Raw genomic sequence first — 9,057 nt, 5'->3', positions numbered from 1 at the left:
TCAAAGGTCGAGGTGGTGAATACTATGGCTACGTTGTCTTGATTACACCTCATGCCTCTCTCATTCAGCACCAGAACCCCCCCCCCCCCTTTACCTCACTCTTTCCCATTTTTTTTTCTCCCTTTATCACTGTCTTTCCGTTTTTCTCTTCTTCTACTTTTAATGAACCGATTGTCAATATATGAGGCACTTTTCAGCAGGAGCACATTACACTCAGTGGTAACCGATACTTCAAAAACATAACTACGTTACATTTACTAGGACAAAGCCGCAATATATTCAATAGCACCATACTCCCACACATGCACACACGCATGCACGCACACACACACACGCACACCCCCGCATGATGAATCCCCTCCCTGTGACAGCCACTTTACTTTTAAAGACACAGCACAGCAGTACTTACTACATGCAACGAAGAGTCGATCTCTTCCCAGCAAAACAGCTACGCTTCTTTCTTGTACATTTGGGGGGCCTGTTCTGTGTTAGTGCTGTGGAATGGTCCACGCAGCACTACTGGTCTGTTAGCTCCTCCACCTGAAGGAGCTGGAAGGCGCTCGCAACTTTGGCAGTTAAAGGAGTGGCGGTGGCTTTGGAGCACGGCTGGGGTTAAGTTAAACTAAAGGCCCTGCTCTGGCCCCTGCCGTTTTACAGCCTTCTCCGGGCCGGGCAGTGGCATTTTACTTGCACACGGTACCAGGCGCCGGAGGCATGATTGCTCAGGGCAGGCCTTGGACTGTCACCACTGAGTGACGCGTCCAAGGCCTGCCCTGAGTAATCATGCCTCAGGCGCCGGGCACGGAGCACGTGACCATGTGAAAGTAAAATGCCACTTCCCGGCCCAGGCAGGGCAGGAGAAGGCTGGTAGAAGGGCAGGGGCCAGTTCAGGGTCTTTAACTTAACCCATCCGGACATTATGTGGAGCTGAGCTGGAGCCGAAGCTACCACGCCGGTGACTGTTGTGTCGTGCCACCCACGAGCCTCCACGCCCAAGGAAAAAAAACGAGCAGAGTTGGTAGTGGCTTATGGATGCTACGTTGCTTAATTTGTGCCGGTGCTTGCCGGTGTGCCGGATTTTTACGGGCCTGTGTGGTCTAGTGGGCCGGTCATAGTCAAAATTAGAAGGCATATATATATATATCAGTGAAATGTCTAAGATGTCTCACAATTGAAAATGTATTTTGAAAGAAGACCCCCCTTGGCTGCGCATGCGCGCACGTAGGACGAGATGGCTGCGCACATGCAGTCCTCAGTCTTCTCACAGTTACAAGTGTTGAACATGCAGTTCTGGGAAGAAAGAAACGCCGTCGCCCAGTTAGAATTCAACACATCAGAGTGTTTAAGCCCCACGTTATTTTTCACCATAATTAACTACTGCTTCGCTCTTGTGCTCTACGGGTCTTTGGTCTCCCAGATAATCACGGGCATGCATTGTTATAAGAAAACAAGACTATATAAACTCAACACATTGCTCTAAAACCCTTGTGTGATGGCCTGTAATGTGTCGACAACTGTAATTTAGAATGATTCAAAAGCTTTGTGGGCACAACACCAAGATGAGACACGTGACACGAGGAGTGAAAGTGACCGTCTGTACCACGTCCCAGCCTTACCTGCCTTCTAGTGTGCGCGAAACTCGCATGCCTGTACCGGGATGAGAGCGGCAAGTGTGTGGAGGTCAAAGAGTGCGGCTGCTACTACCAGGGCTCCTCCATGGCACCCGGGGAGGTTGTGCACGAAAACAAGGCTATCTGGTAGGGTGACCAACCGTCCGTAAATTTCACGGACAGTCGGTAATTTCGGCCGTCTGTCCGTTGTCCGTGAAGGATTCTTTAACGGACGCCATTTGTCCGTAATTTTAACCGGGCACCGGTCGCACCACCCTAAAGCCGGTACAGCTCCACCCACCTCCCTGCTTGATTCCGATGCTGCTGAGGTCGGGTGTAACAGACTCCGATGCAGTACCAAAGCTCAGACACCCGGCAGCATTGGAGGGGCACAGCTGGATGGCAACCCTCACACCTTCCGCCCTTGATGAGCTGTTAAGAGGTGTTTGAAGGGGACTGAGAGGGAGGGGCTGCAGCTTCAGGCACAGGGGCATCTATTCAGATGCAAACAGCAGTGAATGCGTCATGTCTCTGCAATTTAGAGGGGTCTCACACATTCCCTTTCTGCCCAGGGCCCCAAACATCCTAGAACCGGCCCTGATTACACCGAGGCAGCACGTGGTTCTCTTCACAGAGCTTAATTACGGTCACTAAATTGTAAGCAAACCTCGGTTCTTCAAACATGCAGTCTATAATGTAATAAAATAAAGACATAGCACAATCGCACCCACACTGATTAACAAAGTATGGAGGACAATCAGTTAAATCAGTTCTCCTTTAAGTACTGTACATTACAGTGCAGGATGGCAAAACTAACATTTTAGAAAGAGAGCCTGTCCTCTCATTGTCTTGTCCAGGTGGGGGTGAGCAGCCCTACTAGAATACTGCATGCCCACCACTGTGCCCACCCTGGTGGATCCTGTTCCCCCTCCTGTGATGGCTCCTGCCCCCCCAACCCCGTGGTCCGGGCCGGACTGGGAACCAAAACCGGCCCTGGCAAAGTGCTTGGCTACCCCCTTCCCTCACCCCACCGGGAGGTTGGGAGTGCCGCTGAGCTCTTTGCCAGGGCCGGTTTCTGGCCAATTTTGTTACAAGGCCGATTTTGCAGTTATGCTTCAAAAATGGCCCTGTCACAAAAACGGCCCCCAGGGGCCCAAACCGGCACTCACTCGTGCGGCGCACCGGGGATTGTCCGGTGCCCGCTACGGCCAGTCCGACCCTGCCTGTGGTGATTCCTGTCTCCGCCCTGAGTGGCTTCTGTCCCAGTCCTGGAATGGCTACTGCAGCAAGGGTGAAGTTCTTGATGGGCCTCATCTCAAAAAGGCTCAGCTCAAACTTAATATGAAAAGGTGAGCGAGTGAGTAAGTGAAGGGATGGGTGGATGGCTGGATGAATTAGTGAAAGGGTGAATGGATGAATGAAAGATTGAATAGGTGGATAATGATAGAGGATGGATGGATTGATGAGTGAGTGGAAGGATGGATGAGAGAAAAGGTAAATAGCTGGATGGATGGGTGGAAGGGTAGCTGGATGGGTAAAAGGGTGGATGGATGAGTGAGGATGGATGAGTGAAAAGGTGGATAAGTGGGTGGATGGATGAGTGAAATGATGGATGAATTGATGAATTGATAAGTGCAAGGGTGAATGGATGGATGGACGGATGAGTGAAAGGGTGGCTGTAAGGATGGATGAATGAGTGAAAGGGAGGGTAGGTGGACAAAAGGATGAATAGATGAGTGAAGGAGTGAAAGGATAAATGGATGAGAGAAAGGATGGATGAGTGATAGGGTCAATGGATGGATTCATGAGTGGATGAGTAGATGGATGGGTGGATGGATGGAAGGAAGGATGGCTAAGTGAAAGGGTCGATGGAGAGAGAAAGGGAGGATGGATGGATGACTGAAAGGGTGGATAGGTGGAAGGATGAGTGACTGGGTGGATGGATGAGTAAGTGAAAGGATGGCTGGATGGGTGAAAGGGTAAATGGCTGGATGGATGAGTGGATGGATGGGTAGAAGAGTGGATGGATGAGTGTACAGATGGATAGGGTGAAAGGGTAGATGGATGGATAATGGATGAATGAGTGAAATGATAGATGGAAGGATACATGATGGATAGGTTTGCAAATGGTTGAATATGTTTGGATATGGCTGGACTTACTTATATACTATTGCGCGACCTCCTCTGATGTGTCTGTAAAACTTACCTATTGTCCTGAAGTTTTGTCCTGAATTTTGACCTCCTGTCCTGAATTTGTGTCCTGAATTTTGACCCTTTGTCCTGAATTTTTACACTCTCCGCCCTGAATTTGCACCAATGCCTGTTGGTCACCCTACTATCTGGTGAGTTCAGGAAAAGGGTCCTGCCATTCCAGTCTAGGTCAGAACTAATCTCAGCTGGGTGCCCAGGGCAGACGTCGGGTGTAGACTCAGGGGTGTGGAGTTCCCCCATTACTTTTAGAAAGGGGGACTCGTTCCCCTTATTTCGATGATGAGAGGTGTTGCTTAACAAACTGCAAGTTTAAAGCATTGTTGGGCTTTGGAGAGAGGCGAGCTTAAGAACATAATCAGGAAATAAACGCGCACTCTCAGCCAGTTTAATATTAAAAAACATGCATCCTGCATATTTTGTTTAGTGACTAAAAGCTGTTTAAAAAATTTAATTGACAAGTTCTTTTTGTTTTTTTTGCTTTGTGATCATGTCAAGTTGCTGTTGCTTTAAGAAAGACACTTGAGGTTTTAAGTAAAGCTTATTATAAGGGAATGCCATTACATCGTGTGACGTGACTTGCTATGTCATCATTTTTTACTGCATATGATAAGTCCCCCCAGTATAGGACTTGTGTCCCTGTGGGTACCTTTAAAAAACCGTCCAGCAAAGGTAGGACTTCGGGTTAGATGGGAAGAGGTGATACTCAATATTTGGATTAGCGGGTGTAATGCCTTTGTTTGATTCACCAACACGTATGTACGTACTCAGCACATACAACCACATTACATAAATCTCGTGGCAAGGTACACACCGTCCTGCGCGTGCAGCCACATCTTGCGCTATAGCTCTGCAGCAGTGCAGCTGTCCACTACAAGAAGTTGTGCAGATTCATGCATCCTGCGTGGGCAGCCAGCTCTAGAGGTTGGGCACAAGCAAAGGATGCATTTTGAAAATCCAGCAGGACAGCCTCGGCAACCCAGCCTCCTGCAGAGAAAATACATGGCATCTAATACTATTTTACACAAGTTCTGTGACTCCAGCTGTTGTGCTTTTTGTGCGTTTGCAGTTTCTAAACATGAATGAGAGTGCAGGCTGCACCAGGACATGGAACAATACACATATTCCTTTTATCTGCAAATAAAAACGATCAGGAAGTTGTTTATTTTAAGATGTCTTATAAACATGTGAGATGATTATTGATTTCTGTGCCCCATGCTGCTAAACGTAAAAACAAAACCACTCTGTCAGCACCCGCAGGTGCTACAACAACCATTGAATGTAATCAGTAAAATAAGCACAAGACCTCTGGAAAGAAATTCCTGACATTGGCCACCAGGTGGCGATGAACTGCCGAAAAAATTAAGAGAAAAGGAAAAACATTTCACAGAAAGCTGAACAAGTAGAACACTTTTCTAACGCCTTGGTGTCTTTCTCCCTTCTTCTCCACAGCACCTGCTCACAGGGCTGCTTGGGAGTGACCTTTAAAGAGCCAGGTAATCTTCACCGCCTATCCGCGGAAACTGCAATCCAAGTCCGTGTTTGTCGCCCTTTGGCACTCTCTGATCCCCAGTGCTGTACCACTAGCATTAATAATATTCTCTCGTTCTGTCTTCGCGCAAGAACCACACTCCACGCTGTTACTTGAAGCGTAAAAGGCCATTTTATTAGGACATGGTTGCAATCATTTTAGACTTTATTCGACAGTACATAAATGCAGTAAATATACTTTCCCCATCCCATACCGACTCATTCTCCTTTCATCCATTCTCAAAACCATCTCACCTGTTAGACTCTTCCCCCATTCACTCGGTGACCTCCTTCCTCTCCCCATTCTCACCTTCACTTGCCCTCCAAGCATCCTCTGTGTAATTTCCTTCATTGGTCATTGCTTCCCGCGCCCGCTATCAGTCACCTGTGTACCGTTCTCCCCCCCCCGAGGGGTGGATCCGCCCGTATGTGACTACCCACCCCTCCAAAGTACCGTGACGCCTCTACTCTGCAACCTGCCCTAAACTGGCACGCTCAGCCCAAAATCTATCCCAACCCTTCGCTTAACGTCTGTAGGGTGGGTGGGCGGACAAACTTTTATCTTCCCCCCGGTGGTGCTCAGGTGTCAGGAAGAGGCCGGCTACTCCTCTCCTGACACATATATACCCTCCCAACTCCCGCCCCCCTCCTTCCTTCCTGTGATCCCACCCCCACCAAGTCCTTCCGGTCGTTGCGCGAATACCCCGGGGGAAGACTGGTCTGCGACCTTCACTTCCCCCGGGGGCCGCATCGCGCAAGAACCACACTCCACGCTGTTACTTGAAGCGTAAAAGGCCATTTTATTAGGACATGGTTGCAATCATTTTAGACTTTATTCGACAGTACATAAATGCAGTAAATATACTTTCCCCTTCCCATACTGACTCATTCTCCTTTCATCCATTCTCAAAACCATCTCACCTGTTAGACTCTTCCCCCATTCACTCGGTGACCTCCTTCCTCTCCCCATTCTCACCTTCACTTGCCCTCCAAGCATCCTCTGTGTAATTTCCTTCATTGGTCATTGCTTCCCGTGCCCGCTATCAGTCACCTGTGTACCGTTCTCCCCCCCGAGGGGTGGATCCACCCGTATGTGACTACCCACCCCTCCAAAGTACCGCCAACCAGGGAAACCCCCGGAGGGCGGTTCCCAGCCCCACCCCCAGTTCTAGTGTACCTTTCGCCTCCATCCAGTCTACCTCGCGGCCCCCGTGGATGACCCTCCATCCCCTAAACCTGCGTCCCGTATAAAGTTCGCTATTGCAGGGACACCCCAGACTGCGAAAGGTGCACCTACTCTAAGTAGGAGTCCCTGTTCCTCCAGGTTGCGGGCACCTAACGCCTCCCCCCACCCCTCAAGGCACCAGGTGGATGACCATCCACCCTTGTAAAACTGTGTCCTGTGTCAATAAGCAGCATCCACCGGACAAACCACGTCCGTGAAAAAATTGTACCAGCGCAAACAACCACCTGTCTTTCTTACCTCCGTCTCCTTAACCGCGGACCGTCCCCCTGTAATCCTGATCCATTGCCCCCAAACTCCCTTCTTGGCAAGGCCCCATCGGAGGATGACCATCCACCCGTACAGCCAGTATCCGATGTAATCCAGTAACCTTCCAGGTCAATTCCCCATCCCTGAAGAGCGTCCCAGCCCCAAACAAGACCACCGGTGTCTCTTCGATTAGTCCCATTACCTGCGGCCATTCCCCCGTAAGCCTGTTCGACAGCCCTCAAAGTCCATCCCCTGCAAGGCACCATCGGTGGATGACCATCCACCCTTGCAGCCAGTATCCGTTGTAATCCAGTAATCTTCCAGGCCAATCCCCCATCCCTGAAGAGCGTCCCCAGCCCCAAACAAGACCACGTGTGGCTCTTCCAATAGTCCCCATTACCTGCGGCTATTCCCCTGTAAGCATGTTCGACAGCCCTCAAAGTCCCTCCTCTGCAAGGCACCATCGGTGGACGACCATCCACCCATAAAGCCAGTGTCCCTTTCAAACAAGTTACATTTCCAGGGCAATCCCCATCCATGAAAAATGTCCCGTCCCCAAACCAAACCAAAACTGCCCGTGTCCCCTCAAACAGTCCCCATTACCTGGGGGCTATTAGCTGTTAAGCATGCTCAACAACCCCCAAAGATTCCCTCCTCTGCCAGGCACCATCGGTGGATGACCATCCACCCTCACTCCAGTGTCCCTTGTAAACAAGAAACCTGTCCAGGACCATCCCCATCCATGAAAGAGCCCCATCCCCAACCAGGCCACCAGTTTCCCCTCAAACCGTCTCATTCACTGCAGACCAGTTCCTTGTAAGCATGCTAGACGTCCCCAGAGACCATTCATTGCAAGGCGCAGTGTTTCCCCATAACCCCCTTCCTAAGTTCCTTGTCATTGAACCATATCCCTTGCCATGCCTCTTGGATGAAAACCAGACCTGCCATTTTCCTGAGTACTTTCTCTCCCACAGCTTTGCTTGTATTAGAGCCAGGTCCCATATCGTATGACACAGTCACTCTCACTGGCCGCAACGCTCACCCCGAGTCAATTCTACTATACCCCCCTCTATCATCAACATCCCAAATGACTGCGTTCCCCGCCTGAGGACATCCGTACACCCGCTATGTCGCCTCTGTTGCTGCCCAACGTTCGGGAGAATGTCCGCCTGTCCATGCGACCACACTGGATCCCAGGCCTCTCCCCCTACCTGCAGTAGAAAAAGAATGATTAGTCCCGTAAGGATTATGTCTCTTTCCCTTCCATCCCCAGTCTCTCCACAACCCCCGCCCAAACCCCTTCTTTTACCTATAACGGCACAACACAGCCCACTATACTGCCATCTCCCCAATCTCCGACTTCCCCCCCACCCCCGAACAGCCCTCATGATATCACCTCTGTGCCAGCCCTCAGGCGTAAGAAACGTGCACCTCCTTAAGTGAGCCACTTCCCGTCGGCCTAGCCCCCGAACGAAACCTAAATTGCCTGTAGCACCGCTAAACTACCTTCCGCATGTGGCAACCCCAATTCCCCAGCCATAGGCCTCCCTTCTCTTACCACCAATCACTGGTGCCTCATTCCCCCTCCTCGCTTTCCCCTCCACTACGCCTCAAGCGCCAACGCTGCCCTATTTCGAAAAAACCCCCGCCCCTACACCCAAAACTGCGTCCTTTGAGCCAGAATCCCTGTTTCCAAATTCCTGCCTGCTACAACCCCGGTGACCATCTCAACCCCAAACGCATCTTGCAGTGCCCAAAAGCCCCTAACCCTGTCTGGTTCCCCCAAGCAGCGGCCCAAGCCTTCTCCGTCTCGTCAGCTCCCCCTCCGGCGCACCCCTTCAGCCTCCGTAGCTGCAATGCCTACCACAAGGTGATTATCTTATCAAGTGGCCAACCAACTACCTCTACCAGTCCCACTCCCCAGGCAAGTCCCTACCTGTATAACACTGCCCCCGTCACGCCACGCGACGCTCGCGCTCCAGATACCGAGGACCCAGAGCCCCGCATTTCTTCAAGACCTCAGCCCCCACCCAGTGTGCACCGTCAGTCAGGCAATCCCGCTCCCTCTGCATATTTGCCCTGTCAAACAGCTGCCCTCGCACCCAGCGACATCCCCCCCCCCGAGACCTCACCTACTCCCAGTCCTCAAGTGCTCCCTGTGCAGATGGACTTTGCACCCAGGTCTCCTTTACCAAAAAAGAGGGGGGGGGAGCCTCC

Source organism: Triturus cristatus, chromosome 3_1, assembly GCF_964204655.1.
Source record: "Triturus cristatus chromosome 3_1, aTriCri1.1, whole genome shotgun sequence".
In the NCBI taxonomy this organism is placed as follows: Eukaryota; Metazoa; Chordata; class Amphibia; order Caudata; family Salamandridae; genus Triturus; species Triturus cristatus.
Note: the sequence above shows the minus strand (reverse complement) of the source record.